Source organism: Lycium barbarum, unplaced genomic scaffold (genome assembly GCF_019175385.1).
Source record: "Lycium barbarum isolate Lr01 unplaced genomic scaffold, ASM1917538v2 unchr_scaffold_03, whole genome shotgun sequence".
Lineage (NCBI taxonomy): Eukaryota > Viridiplantae > Streptophyta > Magnoliopsida > Solanales > Solanaceae > Lycium > Lycium barbarum.
Window position 1 is genome coordinate 132,073 of NW_026843400.1, and position 26,984 is coordinate 159,056.

Genomic DNA, 26,984 nt, shown 5'->3' on the forward strand with positions numbered 1-26,984 from the left:
ACTCGTTGTAATTTATCCCTGCTGATCAATTCAATTGACACCTTAACATAACACCCTATTAAGGTTAGCTAGCCCTTCCTAAATTATCTTTTATTATCACAAGCCCTTCCAAATTGTCCTAACATTCCTTTTTTTTTTTTCTACGAAAATTTTGGCAGAGTTTCCTCTGTATTTTTTACTATCCCAAAACCTGCACGCAGGAAATACCAACAATGCCTCACAGGGCCAACATACATACATATATATCATATCATAGCCATACAGGGCTCCCTATATCCACAACAGTATGAAAATGATAACTTACCTTGTATGTCCAACTCAACCGTACCTGTTATACTTTCCTGTTTACTTTCCCTTTCAATCTTTAACTTGCAGGTTTTAATCATACCTGCAGCATTCACACTGTATCTAACATATATTCTGCTTACCGTTACTGATCCCTTTAGCTTCTTCTGTGCACACCTTATAACTGAACTTATCAACATTATATATACACATTCAATCCATTTTCCTATTATACTTACCATTACTTACCCTGATGATGGCCAGTTTGCCATTCTGTATATACAAATTCTCATAACGTAACCTCGATATCCAACCTTCACCCGCATGTATACCTTCCATCCTAGATTTCAAAAATTCCCACGGTGATGGGAACACCTTGGTCGCTCGCCGCTATTTGGTAATAATCTATAGCAAATGCACATACATAGGAAATTTCAATAAAGCCTCATATACCTGTAGTCGATCGGTCTCTAGTCTGATCTGGTGATCTAGAAGGTGAAGTGTGCTCCTCGTCATCGTCTGCCCGCCATCTACTAGTCTGGCCTTCATCGCCTTCCTTATCTGAGTCCGGGGAATGTAGATAACCGGGCAACTCCTGGTTTACCGATGACCAGGATAGGGGGCTGGAGTAATCTGTAACAGTTACCGGGGTAGCCGGTCTAACGTGGTGCTCTGCCATAGGAGCAGCTGGTATGGCTTCAGGGACCGCCTCCCTGGATATCAAAAACTCTGGAGGAATTGTCGCTGGGTCCTCCGAAGGGTCAATCTCGATAGAATAACTGAGGCTCCTCCTACTCGGTCTTGGAGCCTGGGGTCCTGAACTTACTCTAGGGGCCTTCTTACGGCCTCACTATCTGAAGCTGACCTCTTCATTTCTCGCAAATCTACACCTACCTACAGGAAAAGGGGTCAGAAACAATCTTTCCTAGGTTCAGGCTCTATCGCACGATCTAAGACAGAAGGAAAGATAATATCCTAAATGTCCTGTAGCTTCCTGTTTATAGATGTGGTGCACAACACATCGATAAACAAGACTCTACTAGACACGGTCTGTAGACACTCCGAGGATGAACTGCTCTGAAACCACTTTTGTCACGACCCAACCCCGAGGGCCATGACTAGTTCCCGAGCGGGACACCCATGTGTACTTGTTAGACATAGTCAGACTGACACTATAGACAACATGGGAATCGACGTAGACCTAAAGGTCCTCAACGTCACAGATCATGATAATCTGGCTCCTGTGGAGTCTCAACCAATCACAACGTAATAAAGTACGCAGGCCGACGAGGCTGCCACTACATATCGATAACATACGCAAGCCGGAAAGGCTGCCACAATAAACAGAAACATCCACAACAAACTATGTAGACACAGCTGATCATAATCAATATACAACCTACACACATGTCTACAGACCTCTAATAGTATCAACAGTGAAATATGACGGGACAGGGCCCCGTCGTACCCCTGGACAATCATATATATATATATATATATATATATATATATATATATATATATATATATATATATATATACATCAGAAGATCTGTACCAAGAAGTCTAGGCTGTCACGACCCAACCCCGTAGGCCGTGACTGGTGCCCGAACTGGGCACCTGTATACCAACCTGTTACATATAACATCAAACTGAAACTACGACAATACGGAAACTTATAAAGGAACTCCAAAGTTCGTAACATCGTCATATATATATATATATATATACCTGAGGAGTCACAACTAATCATATCATGAAATAATACGCAAGCCGACAAGGCTGCCATCACATATCAATATCATATGCAAGCCGACAAGGCTACCACTATAGACGAACATCATACCACAGCACATCGTATAGACACAGCTGAACATAACTCATACACAACCCACACATATGTCTACAGACCTCTAAGAGTATCGATAGCAAAATATGACGGGACAGGGCCCCGCCGTACTCTTGGATAAACATATACATATACGTCATAAGATCTGAACCAAAGGTCTAGACTCCGGAACAACGGAGCTCTCCAAAACAGCTGAGTAGAAGTCCTATGCTGAAGGGTCGCCAAATCGACTATCTGTACCTGCGGGCATGAAACGCAGCCCCCCGAAGAAAGGGGGGTCAGTACGAAATATGTACTGAGTATATAAAGCATGAAATACAATAAGGAAGATCATAACTGAAGTAGAGATCCAGGAGACAATAATGATAATCAAGAAATCTCTGTACCTGTGCCTTACGAAACAAAATCATGCATATCATTATCATATACCGTACCCGGCCCATTATGGGACTCGGTGAATAAAATTATATCATCATATACATATATTGTACCCGGCCCTCTAGTGAGGGACTCGGTGAATAAAGTCGTGTACACGTATACCGTACCCGGTCCATCATGGGACTCGGTGCCATAATCATATCATCGTATCATCACATCATCATATCATCATATAACGTACCCGGCCCTCTAGTGAGGGGCTTGGTGAACAATGCAGTGAAACTGTGCACGAATACATACCCGGCCCGGGACTCGGTGAATGATACAATAACAGTAAGCACGAGTAGAATATCATGAGAAACTATATGTAACTACATCATCATCTGAGACTCAACAGAATAAGTAGACTGACTAACACTCGAATATCAAGGCAATAGTCATGTTAAGTACTCTTTGAATGTCAATATGAACTATATCAAATAGAGCCTCAGGAATCACATGTGATGTATCAAGATAATGCGAACCAGCTATTGAAAGTCAAGGACATTAATTATCATAGAGTCTTTAGGAATAGGAACTTTACATCCCAACTACTATCCAACGTATAGCGGACTCGAGGGGCAATAGCTCAATCACTTAAGAGTCCTAATATTAAGAAGTGAATAAGAATCATGAATTACACTCAAAACTTATGAATATAATTACCCCAAAGCTCATATCATTCATCACTTAAATCTAAGACATGCCAAAAGAGAGAAGGGACGGCTTTACATACCTGTTAACGATTAATCGCCAACCTATTCGCTTCGTCGCCCCTTTAGCCTATTTAATATAAGAGTAACGTTATCGTTAGTAACTATACTTTCTAGTTCATAAATCCGTAGCCCATTTCTTATAGAACTTATCCTTTAACTTATACATTCTCGTTTAGGGTTTTCCATTAGTTAAACACTTAACGAAAATCGGGCAGCACTTCCCTTATATATTCGCCTAACCCGAATTTCCAATTATTCTCCTGTCAACACAGAAATACCAACAACAGAGATATACATACGAAATTTTCACAATTCAGCCCATAACAATTCTAACAACCCAACAACTTCTCTAAATCCGTTTCAACCCACAATTTCCTATAACATCAATTTTATGCATTTTCTTACCTCCGATTTCGTCCAATCCAATTTTAATAATTTCATTACAACATCATTAACACAAATACACCATAAAATAGGAAAATCTTACCACAATTTCCTCGGAGAAATTTGTACGCTCAATTGTTCCGATTTTTCAATTTCTTCTTTTCTCCAACTTAAAATCAAATGTTGCTATCACCTCCTTGGATTTGTATTGCACTTCAATTTGATCACAATATTCCAAGATTAATTTTTTTGCTCACCACCATGGCTGGCCGAGAGCAGCCATGGTTGATCCCTTCTTTTGCTTTGATTTTTTTTTTTTTTTTTTATTGTGAAAATGGATGAAAATGATGAAATTTGTTCATCAAATTTATATTTATATGGATGCCTTCAAAAGGACACGTGTCCCCCCTCCTTTGTGAGTCACAATTCCACCTCTTGGATTTTTATTTTATATATATTATTATTTTTAAATTCGGGTGGGGCCCACCAAGGTAATTAAGGCCCGGGATTCTGTGAAAGATATATTGAGGCATGCACGAGCAGAGTAGTGAGCAACCATATGCAAACTAAATCATAGCTGAGACTCAATAGAATAATCAAAATGAACCATCATTTGAAAATCAAGACAATATTCATATCAAGTATCCTTCGAGTGTCACTAGGGAACACATTAAATAAAACTCCAGAAATCATAAATACGTATCAAAACATAATAAAGTAAGTTATGGGAGTCAAGAACATTAGCCATCCTAGTGGTTCTAAGAATAGGGATTTTCTTTGGAACTATATACACGTCGTCTGATCGTTCCATAAAGATCATGCCAAAAAGAAAGAAATGATAACTTTACATACCTGTTAAAGGTTAATCGTAATCAAGTTCGCTTCGTCGCCCCTTTAGCCTATTTAATATGAAAGTAACGCTATCGTTAGTAAACTATACTTTCTAGCTTATAAATCTGTAACCAATCACTTATAGGAATCATTCTTTAATTTATACTTTCTTGATTAGGACTTTTATTATTTAAGAACTTAACGGAAATCGGGCAGCATTTCCCCTATATACTCGCCTAACCCGAACTTCCAATTAACCTCCTGTTATCACAGCAATACCAACAATGATAGTAATAGAAATATGCATATAAAACCCTTACAATTCAGTCCATAAAGAACTCAAACAATCCGACAACCCTTCTTAATCCTTTTCCAATTCAAATCATTAACGTTTTAAGATTATACACCAAACAAACCAACATACGCTTTGTATACGATACGTTATACACTTCTTTCTTCCAAATTTAGAATCCACATCAACGACAACACGACCACAACACGAACAACAACATATGAACATAAATCATACTTTTAATCCTTTCTACTCAACAACTCCATATAACACAACTACAACTCCCAATATCAACGATTTCATGCAATTTCTTACTTCCAATTTCATCCAATCCAATTTTAATCCTTCCATTACAACACTATTAATACTATTATACCATAAAATAAGAAAATCTTACCTTAATTTATTCAGAGGAAATTCTACACTTATTTGCTCCAATTTCACTATTTCTTCTTCCTCAATTCAATACCCAATGTTGCTATCACCTCCTTGAACGTGCAAATCACTTGGAACTTAATCAAAACAAGCAACAAAATATTTTTTTCTCCACAGCCATGGCTGCCAAGCTCTCGGCAGCCATGGCAATGTTCTTTCTCCTTTTTCTTCAACTTTAACCTTGTGAAATGAAAATGAATTATCCAATTTGTTCATCATCCAAGCTATATACATGATGCCCTTCCAATGGACACGTGTTACCCCCCTATGACTCACCAATGTTGCTTTTTATTATTATATTTTTTTTATTAAAAACGGGTGGGGCCCACATGATATAATTAACTTAATTGATTTTAATTAATCACTAATCCCTACTTTAATAATCATTACATAATTAATTAGTCCCTAATCCCCAATAATATTTCAATACTAAATAAAATTTATAAGCAATTTGTGTGCTAGTTAAAATCGAGAAATAAAGGCACTTATTTCATATCCAAAAAGAATCTCGTCCTTAACTTATGTCGATTAGCTTGCGAATAATTCGACGTATAAAAATACGGGATATAACAATCTTGACATCCGGCTAGAGCATAAATACGGGGCTGGGAGCCACCTGCACTGGATGCTCCCCCTCTGCCCCTACAACGGCCTGCTGTAGTCTGGGGAGTCTGCCGTACTGGGCACACGGATGACGAAGAACCAGCTGCTGATCCTGTGGGCTGAGCCCTAACTCTACCTCCCATTGATGGACAATCGTGCATTATATGCCCAACCTCACTACAGGTATAGCAAGTATCCGAACCTCGACGACACTGGTATGAATGTAATCTGTCGCACTAGTTGCATCATGGAACCGGTGGTCTCCTCCGACTATAATCACCTCCAAACTGGGAACCCGAAACTCTCAAACTCTGACCCTGTCCTGAATAAATGGGGCGGTCAACGCTCCTGCCCGTGAATCGATGAGGTGCACTGGCTGCGGACTGACCTGAATATCTGGAATGCTGTTGTCGCTGACCCCTTCTATACTCACTAATGGTACCCACAGATCTATCTCTCTAACTATGCCATCTATCTATATCACGCTCACCTCGGTGCGGCTGTTGTTGCTCTTCTATGTTCTGGGCATGAGCCTGAATAAGGGAAATGTCCATCCCCTTATGTAGTGAAGCTGTCAAGCAATCCTTGAACAAATGTGGCCCTAAGCCATTCACATATCGATGTACTCTATCTCCCATATCCGCTACCATAGTCGGGGAAAACCTAGCCAATGAATTAAAATGAAGGCTGTACTCTGGGGCACTTATATTCCCTTGCTTAAGATTCAAGAATTTATCAGCTCTGGCCGGACGGACCTCAGGTGGCAAAAAATGACGGATAAAAGCATTCACGAACTCTTGCCAAACCGGGAGAGGCACATTTTCCCCTCTTGAAGAAATCCAATTGGTATACCATAGAACCGCCATATCCTGCAACCTATAAGATGCCAACTCCACTGACTCGGTATCTGAAGCATGGATGATCCTCAACGTCTTTAATATCTCATCTATAAAGCCTTGCGGGTCTTCATCCGACTTTGACCCGAAATATTCTAGAGGATTCAAACTCATAAAATCGCGAGCCTTTGCACTAACCGCCCGATCACCTGGGTTCGTACTCTGTCGTTGAGCTTGAGCGACAACCAACTGAGTCAATAGTTGAATAGCCTCGGTCACTTGTTGACCCGAAGCACCCGGTGGAGGAACTAGCGGCATAGGAGCTGGAGTAGAGACCCTGTTCTTCTAAAATAGGCTGAGTGTGGGAGGTATGTGATGGAGCCTCATTATGGGATTCACCTTCTTCTATATTCTTTGGTGGCTCCCTTTCCATCAGCCTTTCTGTAGTAGCCTTGCCCTTCTGGGCGGCTGTGGCTTTTCTCTTTATCGGCATCGCTGAAATCATAACACACAATTAGTGAAAAGGAAATCGTATAACATAGTTCTGTTGCACGATCTAATAAGGAGAAGGATGACCATTTTTCCTAAATGCCCCGCAGCCTCTAGTTTATAAGTGTGGCGCGCTTCACACCCATAAACAAGACTCTACTGGACACGGCAAGTAGACACACCGTAGGACGGAACCGCTCTGATACAACTTTTTCACGACCCAACCAATGGGCCATGACGGGTACTCGGAGCTGACTACCGAGCACCACCCTAATGCTATCTATCATACCTGTCACACCCTAATTTCCCTAGGGTGTGATGGGCACCCGACCCTTACTTAGGGCCGAGCGAACCCTCTGACCCTTAGTGCACACATAATCTTTCGGACTTTTTAAATCAAATAAAGATGAAACGCATAGCACAACTTTCAGAAATATTCTTTTTCGTTGCTTTCAAATCAAACAAAATCTGTGATCATATAAAACTTATAGCATAACACAAATGACACATCGGCTGATGGAGCCGCTTACAGAACTGACAACCAATACCCACGACTCTGCCTGCAAAGTCTCTAACATTGATCAGACATCATAGCACATATACTCTGACTCGGCAGCACTCCTGGGACAAGTGGAGCCTGCCAACTCCGCTGGAACATCTTCTATAATAGCTTCAATTCATCTGGGTGTACCTGCGCGGCATGAAATGCAGCCCCCGAAGAAAGGGGGTCAGTACGGAATATGTACTGAGTATGTAAGGCATGAAATACAGAAGGCAGAACCATAACCGAAACAACCAGTACCAGAGTAAGTACACTATCCAGAATACCAAAATATTTGCCTTCTAGACACAAATCATGTATACCGATGTCGTATGTCAGAAGAAGTACAGAAAATAAGTGAATCATCTAGAGTGCCAAAAGAGCTTACTTTTCAAACACGGATCATGCATGTCAGAATCATATATCCCATATGCATATAACGTGCCCCGGCCCTCCAGTGAGGGACGCGGTAAGTCATATATCCTGTATGCATATAACGTGCCCCGGCCCTCCAGTGAGGGGCGCGGTAAATCATATATCATGTATGCATATAACGTGCCCCGGCCCTCCAGTATCATATATCATGTATGCATATAACGTGCCCCGGCCCTCCAGTGAGGGGCGCGGTAAATCATATATCATGTATGCATATAACGTGCTCCGGCCCTCCATTGAGGGACGCGATGAATGAAATCATGTATGTCATCATCATGTATCACATTTACATATAACGTGTCCCGGCCCTCCATTGAGGGACGCGGTGAATGAAGTCAGGTATGCCAATGTCATGTATCATATATGCATGTAACGTGCCCCGGCCCTCTTTTGCGGGACGCGGTGAATAGAGTCATCATATGCCATCCTGGCCACCACCCCGTCATCATATCATAATGTCATCCTATCATATATAACATGCCCCGGACCCGCAAGTGAGACGGACGCGGTGAACAATGCAGAGAAGTACGCATGAGAACATACCCTGGCCCGGGACGCAGTGGAGGACATACTGAGACTTGCACGAACAGATTAATGCGAAACCATATGCACATAAATCAAGACTCGATAGATACGTACACTTACCGACATTTGAAGGATCATAAACATGTTTCGGGTCAATCCAGTTAGTATGAGAAAGTTACGGACATTTTTACCACAGAACTTTTACGAACGTTTCAAAGCAAATCCAAGATCTTTTACGAAAGTTAGGGACATTAAAACTTACAGAACTCATTTAGAAACAGAATTCTTTATGCTCGTCTCGTTATTCAATCATATAATAAACTCAACTATATCGAGCGTACTCATATCAAAAGTGAATAACAATCATAGACAAACTCGGAAACATATCAAACGGAGCTTCGGAATCGTGGATACATATCCAAACCATATGAAGTAGCTTATTCATTTATTAATCATACAATAGACTCAACCATATGAAACATGCTCATGACAAAAGAGAATAAGCATCATAACCAAGCTCGGAATCAAAGAATAGAGTTACCCTAAAGAGCGTGTCATGTCATACCTTACTGAGCTCTAGGACATGCCAAAAGAAAGAAAGGGCTTACATACCTTGCCCGCTTTCTATGCTAATCCAAACTTAAGTCTTTCCCTTCGCAAGATCTACAACAATATTCATATATACCAAACATTAGCCATAACACTTAAAAGTCCAATTCTAAATCAACACTTTATCTACAGAAATTTCGGCAGCATTTCTCCTGTAAATGCAACATCCCCGAGAATTCAACTCGGCCAAACATACAACAACAAATCCGAGAATTTAACTCGGCCAACTTGACAACAACAATACCAACAGTTATTCCAACAATATTGACAATCAATTCAAAACACATTCGAACGTTAACAACTTCTTCTACAAACTTTGACGACTTTCCATTTACGTTCAATTCATAATTGCTTACATATTCAAGTACCAATCCGCAACCATTCAAACAATATTCAAGAATACTTCAAACAATCCGTACAATATTCACAATAATCCAACCCATATGCTATGCCACCCGAAACCTTCCAATAGGAACAAAAACAATAACAACACATTTTCCTCCTTTCAAATTCAACCACAATTCACACACTAACCACATTGTTCTTCATAAGTACAAGAAATGGCTTTTAACTCCACATTAGTTTCTAAACAACTCTCCAACACTTACAACTTCAACTAGAATCGTTACACTTTCATTTTCATCATAGAATTCATGACAACAACAACCAAAATACTAAATAAAATTAGTTCATAATCCCTACACAATACAATACATACACAGGGCACGACATAACTTCCATATTTTCATGAATTTCATTCATTTCTACATACTACAACATACACAACCATCCATAACATATAAAAGAAGATTAAATCTTACCTTTTCCTTTAACTTCTCACTTGACTAGAATTTGTAGCTTGCAAGAATGGGTGCTTTACTTGCTCCAATGACTACTCCACTTTGCTAGGGACCTTCCAATTAGTAGAAAAAAAAATTTGAACAATTTTTCCTCCAAGGTTCTTGCTTCACCACACATGGCCGAATGGCCTCTCTCACTTTTCTTTCTCCAAGTTTCTTGAACTCTCCAAAGGGAAGATGAGTAATATGACTAAATAGTCATCTTTGGACTTATTTATTTTGTTACCATATGGGCCTTAGCCCATTTTCTTTGGACGGACTACTTGGTCCTTATTGCTTAGGCCCAATTTCTTTTTTTTTGTATCTAGTCTTCTAATTCATGAAAGATAATTTTCCAAATTCCGAATTTGCCCTTAGCCTTCCTCCATACTTCCATGAGTCATCTTGCGTATTTCCCTTTTTACCCCTAGCCTCTCTTAGTAAATCACATCCATAACTCCCATAAACAACTTGTGTGCTAAACAAGACTAAAAATATAGCTTTGCTCTTAACTTCCCGTAATTATCTTAAATTATCCGAATGCACAAAATGCGGAATATAACATCCTCCCCCCCTTTAGAACATTCGTCCTCAAATGTTGAAACTAACCTCATGGGGTGTCATAATGCTTCGGGAGGGTCCTTTTTATAGTTGTCCTTTTTCTTCCTGCCCATTCCTTATCTCTCACCCCATTTCCTTTATAATCGAACTTCTTAGTCTTTACATGAATCCTCATTCTGTGTCACGGGCTTTCTAATCCGCTGTGCCCACTCATGATCCTTGTACTTCCCAGATTATCCCTTTTCTGTTATCGCTTTGTTACCACACCTTAATAGAAACCCTGTCTTTCTTTCCAACTCGTGCATAACATATCGAAACTTCTTACTATAAGTTTTCCTTTGCGCCTATATCATCATTCTTGTCAACATTTCCATATCTTCCTATCCACTATTAATCCTTTCGCACATTTAGATCACTTACTCGTAATTTTTCTTAACCATGCGCTCGCGTTACAACCGTGCGTCCACTACCTCGCGCCTATATCATCATTCTTGTCAACATTTCCATATCTTCCTATCCACTATTAATCCTTTCGCACATTTAGATCACTTACTCGTAATTTTTCTTAACCATGCGCTCGCGTTACAACCGTGCGTCCACTACCTCTGCTCTTAGCACAAAATCCTTACAGTTTACACTCTCCCTATCCTCGCTCATCGAATCCTTTGACCAATTCATTTGTATACTTTTCCTACTTTCATCGTTATTCTTCCTTCGGTCCCTTCTTCTTTGAACACTTTACTCCTTTTGCCCCTTGTGATATCGGTTCTGAAGTTCGTGGATTTTTTTTTTTGTTTTAAACACGCAAATCTGCTCTATTCTGGATTCATCCTTTTGGAAAGCTCTTCCATGTTCGAGGCAGCCGTATCAATCTTATCCTACTCTTATCTCTTTATATACCTCTCAAGGGCCTAAATCTCCTAACATCGTCACAAGGTCTAAGCATTCTTCCTCTTATTTCATGTTCCTTGTCGTGGTCACTATTCCTTTAGCCCTACTTAATTGGAATTGATCTTCGAACTCCACACATTCCTCTTTTGTTCCATGTTACCATACTTTATCCTCTTCACATGCCTACCTTTGAATTTTTATCCAAATAGTTTCGTACTTTTATCGGAAATTTCTCTCGGGGGTTTCACTCACTAAGGTTCCCTACCTTTCACCTTTTTCCTGACATTTTAATCTCCTTGTCTTCCATCTACAGTCCTTCCTTCTTTTCTCGATATCGTTGTGTTAAGAATTTTCTATTCTTAACCTGTAATGAAAATAATAGTAACTTACCTTGTAACACTTGGACCATTTATTTTTGTTGTCGCTCGAACTTCGGCACCCTTATTTGATTAATGCCTTCTTTACCGTGGCACCGGTTGTTGGGACTCACATATCCACCGACACAAGCACATGTGGGATATCCTACGCATTCATATATATATGTATATAATTACTATCAACTAACCCACAAAATACTTCCAAACGCTATTCAAGCCTATCCAAATTCCATAGTTGTGACGCACTCTCTGTCTCTTCACAAGTCTAGTCTGCCTCGTCCTGCGCGACCTCTTATGGTCTCCAACCACCCCGTATACTCTAGTTTCCCTTAGGTTACTCTAACTTCTCAATTGTCACTTATGTCTGGATATATAGAATTTCTTGCATACTTCCCAGGGGGTCACCCATCCTAAAATTGCTCCCACCTTAGAACGCTTAACCTCGAAACATTGGTGGGATCCGGTGCCTTAATGCTGATATAATCGCGTTCGCTTCCTCACATGACCTTTATCACATGATCTAGAGCAAATTGAAGTCTTACAGATTCCGAGACATGTTCGTAACACGTCCTTTCTTTTACAATTACTATTTTACCCTTTTCGATCTTCAATATTCACCTTTCACCTGTGAATATGGTTATCTTTTATCCCAGATTTCCAGATTCCCGATAGTGGGGAACACGCCATCGTCGTCGTTACTTATAAGTGCTCAGGTATCAGTATGTTCAGATTTCCACTTACCATCCGTACAAAATAATCTACAGCAAAACTGCTTGTCAACTTTCTCTGAATCCTTCAATAAACCTGGTTCCTCTTATACCATTCTTTCCTTTCAAAATATGTACACAACAAATATAAACGATGCCTCACAGAGCATACGACTATTTATCACATTCTAGCCATTCAGAACTGCCAATTTCAGGTAACAGATCAAATATATCAATACTTACCGCAGTGACCTTCCATATCATCACTTACCTCCTTCCGTCGTATGTAAGGCTTATATAAGAAATTTCATTTTCCTATGACTTGGCTCTATCGCACGATCTAAGACAGAAAGAAGGTCAACAATCCCTAGATGCCCCGTAGCCTCCTGTTTATAAATGTGGCGCGCTTCACACCATAAACAGGACTCTACTGGACACGACTTTGCAGACAACCCCTAGGACAAACCTGCTCTGATACCACTTTGTACACACCCTAATTTCCCTAGGGTGTGATGGGCACCCGACCCTTACTTAGGGCCGAGCGAACCCTCTGACCCTTAGTGCACACATAATCTTTCGGACTTTTTAAATCAAATAAAGATGAAACGCATAGCACAACTTTCAAAAATATTCTTTTTCGCTGCTTTCAAATCAAACAAAATCTGTGATCATATAAAACTTATAGCATAACACAAATGACACATAGGCTGAATGGAGCCGCTTACAGAACTGACAACCAATATGTCGCTTACAGAACTGACACCCAATATGTCACGACCCAGCTAGGGGCCACGACGCGTACCCGGAGTTAGTTATCGAGCACCGCTCACTCTATTGCTTATCTCGCTCATTTAGTACTCTTTTATCAATTTTACATACCAATTGTAGGAAAATCATATTTAATCAAAATATAAATACTTTATATACATTTGCCCCTTGGCCATCAAAATAATACACATACATATGAAAACATTTTGTGAGACCATCTAACCCACACTGCGTATCTACGAGCCTCTACTAACATAATGAATACATGGACGGAACAAGACTCCGTCATGCCAAAAATATGCATATATGAATGTACATCAAAAGAATAGTCATAAGCACCTCCGAACAATGGAGCATCTATCAGCTGACAGCTACTGACGACCTGGGTCAAGCTCTCCTCCCTGTGTACCTGTGGGCATGAACACAGCGTCCGAAGAAAGGACGTCAGTACGAATATTGTACCGAGTATGAGAGGCAAACATAATGAAAGGAAACATCAGTAATATGGGAATAACATCAACATGAGACATATGGATCTGACTGATAATCATAAATGAAGTAATGCATGCTATCTTACTCATACTCGTCATCATAACATGTATGCATCATATGCAAGCTGCCAGTCCATGTCGGAACGGTGTGATAATCAATAATATTAGCCCGCGTCCAGGCCTCCCGCGTCCGGGGTACCATCTCATGCCGCCCACTTGTGGTGTCTGTCCACGCCCGTAGGTCGTGGTGTATCCATATCGCCGCCCGCCGAAGCGGTGTCTGCCCGGCCAACTAGGCCCGGTGTGAAATGCTCATGACATGCTCAATATAAATGCTCATAGTAATATGCTTATCATAAAATACTTATCTTATCATAATACATATATAAGACTCATGATCAACTTTACTCTATCGGGGTGACGTAAGGTCGTGATCCCCCGATTACATTATGAAACCATCATGGACATTCCGCCCCACCTTGAAAGGACTAGTACATAAGGTGAGTGTAGGCAAGGAATAACATCATCATCATTCTAGTGTCATCATATCGTATAACTCATCTCATATAGACATTCATAAGTATAAGCTTTTAACTTCTTAGAATGCAAGAACTTGTGAAAGGAATAAAGATTCAAGTTAAAGGATTCATGCCATTAGAAAGAAGGAGTAGCCTCACATACCTTGGTCGTTTAGCTAAGATATCGCTCACTTGTTCTCCGTCGATATCACGTCGTTATCTTCATAAGAGAATTCGTATCACCATTAGTAAACTAACTATAAGAACGCGTCGCTAATTCTAGGAGAAGTCGGACAACGCTTCCTTCGCTCATACTACTTTTCTCACGTTCTATATCAACTCCCAATATTCATAATATTATTCGCAATATCATGATCGACAATCGTCATTTACGTACATTTGGCAAAATCCACCATTTTCCTCCAATTTTCCTTTATTTCTACTTCTAGCTCATCCTTGCGTTTTCATGCATTTAATGCTTGTTTCATGATAAAAACATCATTTATAACGTATTAGTACTCACAACACTTCAATATTCATGGTTCGATTCCACTATCATTCATTCATGCCATTATTCACTCAATAATGACCCATTTCTATGTTCTTCTACATTTCAAGTGTCTAAGCTTTCCAACACTTCAAACTACATGGAATAATCATAAAATTTACCTTGGATGATGGTTGAACAATCCTTAAGTTGAAATACTTCACTTAGCCAAAACCCTAGTCCCACCTTCTTGGGAATTTCTTCACTTAGATGACCCTTTATTGAGTTCTTACCCTTGATTCCATGAAATTAGTGTTGTTGGTCTTGATATTCCCTTTAATTCTCTTGAATTCTTGTGGAGGGATTATTTGGAGAGTTCTAGAATGTCTCTTGAGTTGTTGGATGAATAATGAAGTAATATGAAGCCTAAGTCCCTTTTTAAAATCACAAAATCTGATCTTTAATGAATTCTTGTCGGGATGAACAGTGGTCGTAAACCACCATATACGGACCGTATTCTGATTTACGGTCCGTCCACTGTGGTCGTTTTTAAGCATTCCAAAAACTAGAAAGTTTGGCTGGGGATTATGGCGATTTACGACTGAGGTTTACGGTCCGTAAACCAGTTTACGGGCCGTCCTCCAAGTCGTGTTTAACCATTTCAAAGACAGAAAGTTTTGGCTGATGGACATGGTAGTTTACGACCTGGTTTACGGACCGTAAACCAGTTTATGGGCCGTAAACTGGGTCGTATTTGACCATATTAAACATTTACAGAAAGTTGAGATTTTTGACAAGCTGGAGGACGATTGCACTATACGGTCCGTAAATCACTTTACGGGCCGTATAGTGCCATATACGACCACTGTGCTGAAAAATTTTCCGCGACTTTCTTATTTCCAAAAATTCTTAATTAGCCATTCCCGACTTAATAAAACATCATTCACTCAATTTTTATCATTCCACTCATCACACAAGTACGGAGAAATTTCCGAGGTGTAACATTCTTCCCCCCTTTTGGAACATTCGTCCTCGAATGTTCGACACTCGGGGATTCTGGAAAATTTTTGCCAGAGTTTCCTTTGTAAGTTGGATACTACCTTTCCATTACAACACCCACAATATCTTTGCCTCACAGGGCTATATCACAATATCAACACATTTATGGCCACACACGACCAAAACATAAAATTAAAACATACATACCTTACACCATCGACGTCTCATCTTGAATCTCTTCTGGGGATTGGAACAAATGGGGGTTACATGGATTTCATCTTCTCCTCCGCTTCCCATGTCATTTCTTCCCGATTATTGTTCCGCATAGAACTTTGACTGAAGCAACCTCTTTATTCCGAAGCCTTCGTACTTGTCTATCCAAAATGGCAATGGGCATTTCCTCGTATGTTAGCTCCTCTGTTACTTGCACATCATCAATCGGGACTATTCTTGTTGGGTCTCCAATACACTTGCGGAGCATCGAAACATGGAATACTGGATGCACGGATTCGAGCTCTGAAGGCAAGTCCAATTCGTAGGCTACTCGACCCACCTTGCTAATGATTTGGTAGGGTCCGATATATCTGGGACTTAGTTTTCCTTTCTTGCCAAATCTCATCACTCCCTTCATCGGTGATACCTTCAGGAACACCCAATCGCCCACTTGAAATTCCAAATCTCGTCGGCGATTATCTGCATAAGACTTTTGGCGACTTTGAGCTGCTAACAGTCGGTCTCGAATCACTTTAACCTTTTCAACTTCTTGTTGGATCAAGTCGGGGCCTATCAATTGTACTTCTCCGGTTTCAAACCATCCAATTGGAGATCTGCATTTTCTTCCATATAAGGCTTCATACGGGGCCATTTGAATGCTGGAATGATAGCTGTTATTATAGGCAAATTCAATAAGAGGCAAATGCTCATCCCAATTACCGCCAAAGTCCAATACACATGCCCGTAGCATATCCTCTAAGGTCTGAATAGTGCGCTCGGCTTGTCCGTCAGTCTGTGGATGGAACGCCGTACTGAGCTTAACTTGGGTACCTAGACCTTCTTGGAAGGACTTCCAGAACTTGGCTGTGAACTGTGCCCCTCTGTCTGTGATAATGGCCAAAGGAATACCGTGAAGTCGTACAATCTCCTTGAGATACAATTTAGCATAATCCTCCGCTGAATATGTGGTTCTAACGGGGAGAAAATGAGCTGCTTTCGTGAGTCTATCCACGATCACCCATATAGAATCATACTTCCCTCGTGTACGGGGTAATCCTACCACAAAATCCATGTTAATCTCTTCCCATTTCCACGTAGGAATTTCCATTGCTTGCAATAATCCTCCTGGCTTTTGATGCTCGGCCTTCACTTGCTGGCAATTCGGACACTGTGCTACAAATTCTGCTATGTCTCGCTTCATGCCATCCCACCAGTATACCAATTTGAGATCATGGTACATCTTGGTTGCACCTGGATGAATAGAATACCGAGAATAATGTGCTTCCTCTAAAATCCGTTGGCGCAAGTTTGCCACATTCGGTACACATAGCCAGCCTCGATATCTAAGAACCCCTTCTATGGAAACTTCGAATGGAGACTCTTCCTTTTCCTGAGATAGATCTCGATAGTGGCTTAACTGAGGATCTTCATTCTGTCGGTCCTTCACTTCTAGATTCAAGGATGAAACTGTGGGGTCATTGACGCGAATACCTGCATTTCCTGAATCAATGGGTCGTACACCGAGACTTGCTAACCGATGGACTTCACGAACCATTTCTCGCTTTTCCGAAGGAACTCCACATAAACTACCCATTGATCGGCGGCTAAGTGCATCTGCAACTACATTCACCTTCCCTGGATGATATAGAATGTTCACTATCATAATCCTTCAGTAATTCTAACCATCTCCTTTTCCGCAGGTTCAACTCCTTCTGTTTGAAAATATATTGAAGGCTTTTGTGATCCGTATAGATGTCCACGTGCACACCATATAAGTAGTGTCTCCATATTTTCAATGCATGAATGACCGTAGATAGCTCAAGATCATGAGTGGGATAATTCTGTTCATGTTTTCGCAACTGTCTCGAAGCATAAGCAATAACTTTTCCATTCTGCATCAACACACATCCTAATCCCACACCGGAGGCGTCACAATATACTACATAGCCATCTGATCCTTCTGGAAGTGTTAGCACTGGCGCTGAGGTCAGTCTGTTTTTCAACTCTTGGAAGCTACACTCACAGGCTGATCTCCACTGGAATTTAGCCGACTTCTGGGTTAACTTTGTCAATGGGGCCGAAATAGATGAGAAGCCCTCTACGAATCTTCGATAATAACCTACCAAACCCAGAAAACTATGAACTTCTGTAGGCGTCGTAGGCCTTGGCCAAGTCTTCACAGCTTCTATTTTCTAAGTGTCAACTCGAACACCATCATCTGAAATAACACGACCTAGGAATGCGACAGAATTAAGCCAAAACTCGCACTTCGAAAACTTTGCATACAATTCGCGATCTCGAAGAACGCCAAGAACAATTCTTAGATGATCTGCATGTTCTGATTCTGTGCGAGAGTACACCAAAATATCGTCGATGAACACTATCACAAAAAGGTCCAAGAACGGCCTGAACACATTATTCATTAAATTCATGAAAACTGCCGGGGCATTCGTCAATCCGAACGACATTACTCGAAACTCATAGTGACCATATCTTGTCCTGAAGGCATCTTGGGAATATCTGCTTCCCTAATTCTCACCTGATGATAACCCGATCTCAGATCTATCTTGGAAAACCATTTAGCACCTTGCAACTGATCGAACAAGTCGTCAATTCTAGGAAGGGGATATCTGTTCTTCACCGTCACTTTGTTCAACTGCCTGTAGTCGATGCACATTCGTAGCGATCCGTCTTTCTTCCTTACGAACAAGACTGGTGCTCCCCTATGGCGAGGAACTAGGCCTTATAAACCCCTTCTCAAGTAAATCCTTTAACTGTGCTTTTAGCTCTTTCAGTTCTGCTGAAGCCATCCGATACGGAGGAATAGAAATAGGCTCGGTGTCTGGTAGTACATCAATAGCAAAGTCGATCTCTCTTTCTGGAGGAAGGCCTGGTAACTCGTCGGGAAACACATCTGGGAATTCATTCACTACCGGGACAGACTGGAAAGTTGGCACTTCCGCTTCCGTGTCATGAACCCGAACTAGATGACAAATATAACCCTTGGCTATCATCTTTCTCGCCTTAAGGTAGGAAATAAACCTACCCTTTGGGGAAACTGTATTACCCTTCCACTCGAGTATGGGCTCTCCCAGAAATTGGAATCGAACTACCTTTGTCCGGCAACAAACATTAGCATAGCACGATGCCAACCAGTCCATACCCATAATTACGTCAAAATCTATCATCTCAAGTTCAATCAAATCCGCTGTCGTCTGGTGATCACATATAATGACTACACAGTCCTTATATACTTGCCTCGCTATTACCGGATCACCAACCGGAGTGAATACCTCGAAAGGTTTAATCGGCTCGGGTCTCACCCCAACACAATCAGCGATATACGGAGTAATATATGAGAAGGTAGAACCTGGATCAATCAGAGCATATACATCACGGGAAAATATAGTCAAGGTACCTGTGACAACATCTGGGGAAGACTCAAGATCCTGTCGCCCAGCTAAAGCATACACACGGGGCTGAACATCACCTGAAGTAGATGCTCCCCCTCTACCTCTGCCCCTACCTGCTGTAGTCTGAGGAGTCTGTGTTGTCGGGCGTGCTGAAGAAGAACCCGCTGCTGAACCTGTAGGCTGAGTCCCAGCTCTATCTCTCGCTGAGGGGAAATCTCTCATCATGTGACCAACTTGCCCGCAAGCATAACAAGCATCTGAACCCTGACGACACTGTCCGGAATGTAGTTTGCCACACTGGCTACACCGCGGTACTGGAGGTCTCTTCTGGCTAAAGTCTCCCCTATACTGCGAATCTGAGGCCCTCAAACTCTGCCCCTGGCCTGACTGAGTAGAACGATCAACCCTCCTATCTGAGAATCTAGGAGGTGCACTAGTCACTGACTGACCTGAGTGCCTAGAATATGTCTGTCTCGGTCCCCCTCGGTACTCACTGCTCTCCCCCATAGATCTAGCCCTCTTACCTTGTCTTCTGTCACCTTCACGATCACTTCTCTGCTGTCGTTGTCGTTCCTCGAGGTTCTGAGCATGGGCTTGTATCCGGGAAATATCCATCACGTCTTGCAAAGAGGCTGTCAGACAATCTCTGAACAAGTGTGGTCCTAAACCACTCACAAATCTATAGACTCGGTCTCCCATGTCAGCCACCATAGTCGGAGCATACCGGGCCAATGAGTTGAATTGTATACTCTCGGGCACTCATGCTTCCCTGTTTCAAATTCAAGAACCTGTCCGCTGTAGCTCGGCGGACTTCAGGTGGCAAGTAGTGATGAATAAAGGCATCTACAAACTCTTGCCACACGGGAGGTGGTGCATTCTCCCCTCTTGTTATCACCCAATTCTTATACCATAGTACCGCCACGTCGCGAAGTCTATATGAGGCCAACTCTACAGATTCAGTCTCAGAAGCATGCATACTTGTTAGCGTCCGCAACATCTCATCGATAAAACCTTGAGGGTCCTCATCCGGCCTCGACCCGAAAAATTCTGGAGGATTTAGAGTAAGGAAATCACGGGCTCTTGTACTAGCTGAACGATCACTTGGGCCCGCATTCTGTCGTTGTGCCTGAGCGGCAACCAACTGTGTCAATAAATGTATAGCCTCAGACACTTGTTGACCCGAAGCACCCGGTGGAGGAATCGGAGCTGAGGCTCCTCCCTGCTCTTCTACATTGGGCACGGCCTCACTTTGCGATTCACTTTCCTCTACCCCCGCTGGAGGCTCCCTTTCTGCCCGCTTCTTCGTCGTAGCTTTGCCCTTCTGGGCAGCTGTAACTTTTCCTTTCGACGGCATTTTTCTGAAACCATAATGCACTTTTAGGGATGATATAATCCTAGACATGGCTCTGTCGCACGATTCATGAGAAGAAGGATGGTCATTTTCCTAAATGCCCTGTAGCCTCTTGTTTATTAGCGTGGCGCGCAACACACCATAAATAAGACTCTACTAGACATGGCTCGTAGACACTTCCTAGGGCGAACTGCTCTGATACCACTTCTGTCACGACCCAGCTAGGGGCCACGACGGGTACCCGGAGCTAGTTACCGAGCACCGCTCACTCTATTGCTTATCTCGCTCATTTAGTACTCTTTTATCAATTTTACATACCAATTGTAGGAAAATCATATTTAATCAAAATATAAATACTTTATATACATTTGCCCCTTGGCCATCAAAATAATACACATACATATGAAAACATTTTGTGAGACCATCTAACCCACACTGCGTATCTACGAGCCTCTACTAACATAATGAATACATGGATGGAACAAGACTCCGTCATGCCCAAAATATGCATATATGAATGTACATCAAAAGAATAGTCATAAGCACCTCCGAACAATGGAGTGCTATCTATCAGCTGACAGCTACTGAGGACCTGGGCCAAGCTCTCCTCCCTGTCTACCTGTGGGCATGAACACAGCGTCCGAAGAAAGGACGTCAGTACGAAATTGTACCGAGTATGAGAGGCATACATAATGAAAGGAAACATCAGTAATATGGGAATAACATCAACATGAGACATATGGATCTGACTGATAATCATAAATGAAGTAATGCATGCTATCTTACTCATACTCGTCATCATAACATGTATGCATCATATGCAAGCTGCCCGTCCATGTCGGAACGGTGTGATAATCAATAATATTAGCCCGCGTCCAGGGTACCATCTCATGCCGCCCACTAGTGGTGTCTGCCCACGCCCGTAGGTCGTGGTGTATCCATATCGCCGCCCGCCGAAGCGGTGTCTGCCCGGCCAACTAGGCCCGGTGTGAAATGCTCATGACATGCTCAATATATTTGCTCATAGTAATATGCTTATCATAAAATACTTATCTTATCATAATACATATATAAGACTCATGATCAACTTTACTCTATCGGGGTGACGTAAGGTCGTGATCCCCCGATTACATTATGAAACCATCATGGACATTCCGCCCCACCTTGAAAGGACTAGTACATAAGGTGAGTGTAGGCAAGGAATAACATCATCATCATTCTAGTGTCATCATATCGTATAACTCATCTCATATAGACATTCATAAGTATAAGCTTTTAACTTCTTAGAATGCAAGAACTTGTGAAAGGAATACGGATTCAAGTTAAAGGATTCATGCCATTAGAAAGAAGGACTAGCCTCACATACCTTGGTCGTTTAGCTAAGATATCGCTCACTTGTTCTCCGTCGATATCACGTCGTTACCTTCATAAGAGAATTCGTATCACCATTAGTAAACTAACTATAAGAACGCGTCGCTAATTCTAGGAGAAGTCGGACAACGCTTCCTTCGCTCATACTACTTTTCTCACGTTCTATATCAACTCCCAATATTCATAATATTATTCGCAATATCATGATCGACAATCGTCATTTACGTACATTTGGCAAAATCCACCATTTTCCTTTATTTCTACTTCTAGCTCATCCTTGCGTTTTCATGCATTTAATGCTTGTTTCATGATAAAAACATCATTTATAACGTATTAGTACTCACAACACTTCAATATTCATGGTTCGATTCCACTATCATTCATTCATGCCATTATTCACTCAATAATGACCCACTTCTATGTTCTTCTACATTTCAAGTGTCTAAGCTTTCCAATACTTCAAACTACATGGAATAATCATAAAATTTACCTTGGATGATGATTGAACAATCCTTAAGTTGAAATACTTCACTTAGCCAAAACCCTAGTCCCACCTTCTTGGGAATTTCTTCACTTAGATGACCCTTTATTGAGTTCTTACCCTTGATTCCATGAAATTAGTGTTGTTGGTCTTGATATTCCCTTTAATTCTCTTGAATTCTTGTGGAGGGATTATTTGGAGTCTAGAATGTCTCTTGAGTTGTTGGATGAATAATGAAGTAATATGAAGCCTAAGTCCCTTTTTAAAATCACAAAATCTGATCTTTAATGAATTCTTGTCGGGGTGAACAGTGGTCGTAAACCACCATATACGGACCGTATTTTGATTTACGGTCCGTCCACTGTGGTCGTTTTTAAGCATTCCAAAAACAGAAAGTTTGGCTGGGGATTATGGCGATTTTGCGACTGAGGTTTACGGCCCGTAAACCAGTTTACGGGCCGTCCTCCAAGTCGTGTTTAACCATTTCAAAGACAGAAAGTTTTGGCTGATGGACATGGTAGTTTACGACCTGGTTTACGGTCCGTAAACCAGTTTATGGGCCGTAAACTGGGTCGTATTTGACCATATTAAACATTTACAGAAAGTTGAGATTTTTGACAAGCTGGAGGACGATTGCACTATACGGTCCGTAAATCACTTTACGGGCCGTATAGTGCCATATACGACCACTGTGCTGAAAAATTTTCCGCGACTTTCTTATTTTCCAAAAATTCTTAATTAGCCATTCCCGACTTAATAAAACATCATTCACTCAATTTTCATCATTCCACTCATCACACAAGTACGGAGAAATTTCCGAGGTGTAACACAATACCAACGACTCTGTTCGCAAAGTCTCTAACATTGATCAGACATCATAGCACATATACTCTGACTCGGCAGTACTCCTGGGACAAGTGGAGCCTGCCAAATCCGCTGGAACATCTTCTATAATAGCTTCAACTCATCTGGGTGTACCTGCGCGGCATGAAACGCAACCCCCGAAGAAAGGGGGTCAGTACGGAATATGTAAGGCATGAAATACAGAAGGCAGAACCATAACCGAAACAACCAGTACCAGAGTAAGTACACTATCCAGAATACCAAAATATTTACCTTCCAGACACAAATCATGTATACCGATGTCGTATGTCAGAAGAAGTACAGAAAATAAGTGAATCATCCAGAGTGCCAAAAGAGCTTACTTTTCAAACACAGATCATGCATGTCAGAGTCATATATCGCATATGCATATACGTGCCCCGGCCCTCCATTGAGGGACGCGGTAAGTCATATATCATGTATGCATATAACGTGCCCCGACCCTCCAGTGAGGGGCGCGGTAAATCATATATCATGTATGCATATAACGTGCCCCGGCCCTCCAGTGAGGGGCGCAGTAAATCATATATCATGTATGCATATAACGTGCTCCGGCCCTCCAGTGAGGGGCGCGGTAAATCATATATCATGAGTCAGGTATGCCAATGTCATGTATCATATATGCATGTAACGTGCCCCGGCCCTCTTTTGCGGGACGCGGTGAATAGAGTCATCATATGTCATCCTGGCCACCACCCTGTTATCATATCATAATGTCATCATATCATATATAACATGCCCCGGCCCACAAGTGAGACATACCCTGGCCCGGGACGCAGTAGAGGACATACTGAGACTTGCACGAACAGAGTAATGCGAAACCATATGCACATAAATCAAGACTCGATAGATACGTACACTTACCGACATTTGAAGGATCATAAACATGTTTCGGGTCAATCCGAGTTAGTATGAGAAAGTTACGGACATTTTTACCACATAACTTTTACGAACGTTTCAAAGCAAATCCAAGATCTTTTATGAAAGTTAGGGACATTAAAACTTACAGAACTCATTTAGAAACAGAATTCTTTATGCTCGTCTCGTTATTTAATCATATAATAAGCTCAATTATATCGAGCGTACTCATATCAAAAGTGAATAAGAATCATAGACAAACTTGGAAACATATCAAACGGAGCTTCGGAATCATGGATACATATCCAAACCATATGAAGTAGCTTATTCATTTATTAATCATACAATAGACTCAACCATATGAAACATGCTCATGACAAAAGAGAATAAGCATCATAACCAAGCTCGGAATCAAAGAGTAGAGTTACCCCAAAGTGTGTGTCATGTCATACCTTACTGAGCTCTAGGACATGCCAAAAGAAAGAAAGGGTAAGCCTTATATACGTTGCCCGCTTTCTATGATAATCCAAACTTAAGTCTTTCGCTTCGCAAGATCTACAACAATATTCATATATACCAAACATTAGCCATAACACTTAAAAGTCCAATTCTAAATCAACACTTTATCTACAGAAATTTCGGCAGCATTTCCCCTGTAAATGCAACATCCCCGAGAATTCAACTCGGCCAAACATACAACAACAAATCCGAGAATTTAACTCGGCCAACTTGGCAACAATAATACCAACAGTTATTCCAACAATATCGACATTCAATTCAAAACACATTCCAACGTTAACAACTTCTTCTACAAACTTTGACGACTTTCCATTTACGTTCAATTCATAATTGCTTACATATTCAAGTACCAATCCGCAACCATTCAAACAATATTCAAGAATACTTCAAACAATCCGTACAATATTCACAATAATCCAACCCATATGCTATGCCACCCGAAACCTTCCAATAGGAACAAAAACAATAACAACACATTTTCCTCCTTTCAAATTCAACCACAATTCACACACTAACCACATTGTTCTTCATAAATACAAGAAATGGCTTTTAACTCCACATTAGTTTCTAAACAACTCTCCAACACTTACAACTTCAACTAGAATCATTACACTTTCATTTTCATCATAGAATTCATGACAACAACAACCAAAATACTAAATAAAATTAGTTCATAATCCCGACACAATACAATACATACACGGCCACGACACAACTTCCATATTTTCATGAATTTCATTCATTTCTACATACTACAACATACACAACCATCCATAACATATAAAAGACGATTAAATCTTACCTTTTCCTTTAACTTCTCACTTGACTAGAATTTGTAGCTTGCAAGAATGGGTGCTTTACTTGCTCCAATGACTACTCCACTTTGCTAGGGACCTTCCAATTAGTAGAAAAAAAATTTGAACAAGTTTTCCTCCAAGGTTCTTGCTTCACCACACATGGCCGAATGGCCTCTCTCACTTTTCTTTCTCCAAGTTTCTTGAACTCTCCAAAGGGAAGATGAGTAATATGACTAAATAGTCATCTTTGGACTTATTTATTTTGTTACCATATGGGCCTTAGCCCATTTGCTTTGGACGGCCACTTGGCCTTATTGCTTAGGCCCAATTTTTTTTTGTATCTAGTCTTGTAATTAATGAAAGATAATTTTCCAAATTCCGAATTTGCCCTTAGCCTTCCTCCATACTTCCATGAGTCATCTTGCGTATTTCCCTTTTTACCCCTAGCCTCTCTTAGTATTTCCACATCCATAACTCCCATAAACAACTTGTGTGCTAAACAAGACTAAAAATATAGCTTTGCTCTTAACTTCCCACAATTATCTTAAATTATCCGAATGCACAAAATGCGGGATATAACAATACCCAACCTGGACATAGGTCATTTCTAACACGAAACTCTTCATAAGATGGTCATTAACATTTATAAAACATATTTATCTATATATATATATATATATATACACATCAGCCCACGAAGCTACCAAAATGATATACAGAGCATACGTTACATGAGACATCTACTACCCACGTATATGTATCTACGAGTCTCTAATGGAGTACTGAGACATAAAGACGGGACAGGACCCCCTCATACCCAAATATGAACACAAAAGAATGCATCAATAAGCTGCACCTTCGGAGTAGTGGGGTGCTCCTGTATAAGCTGGTATAGCTCCTAAGAATCTGGGCCGCCTCCCTGTCTACCTGTGGGCATGAACATAACATCCATAAAAGGTAATGACATCAGTACGAAAAATGTACTGAGTATGTAAGACATACATAATAACATGATAAAGCGATGCAAGAATATAAGATAAGGGGATAACCTGTAACTGATTGCCTCTTAAAGTGGAGTCATGCATGCTAACTTATATAATAATCAACATCATGTTATATATATATATATATATATATATATAACTGCCCGATCATATAGTACGGTGTGATCATCATTAGCCCGCGTCCAGGTCTCCCGCGTCTGGAATAAACTT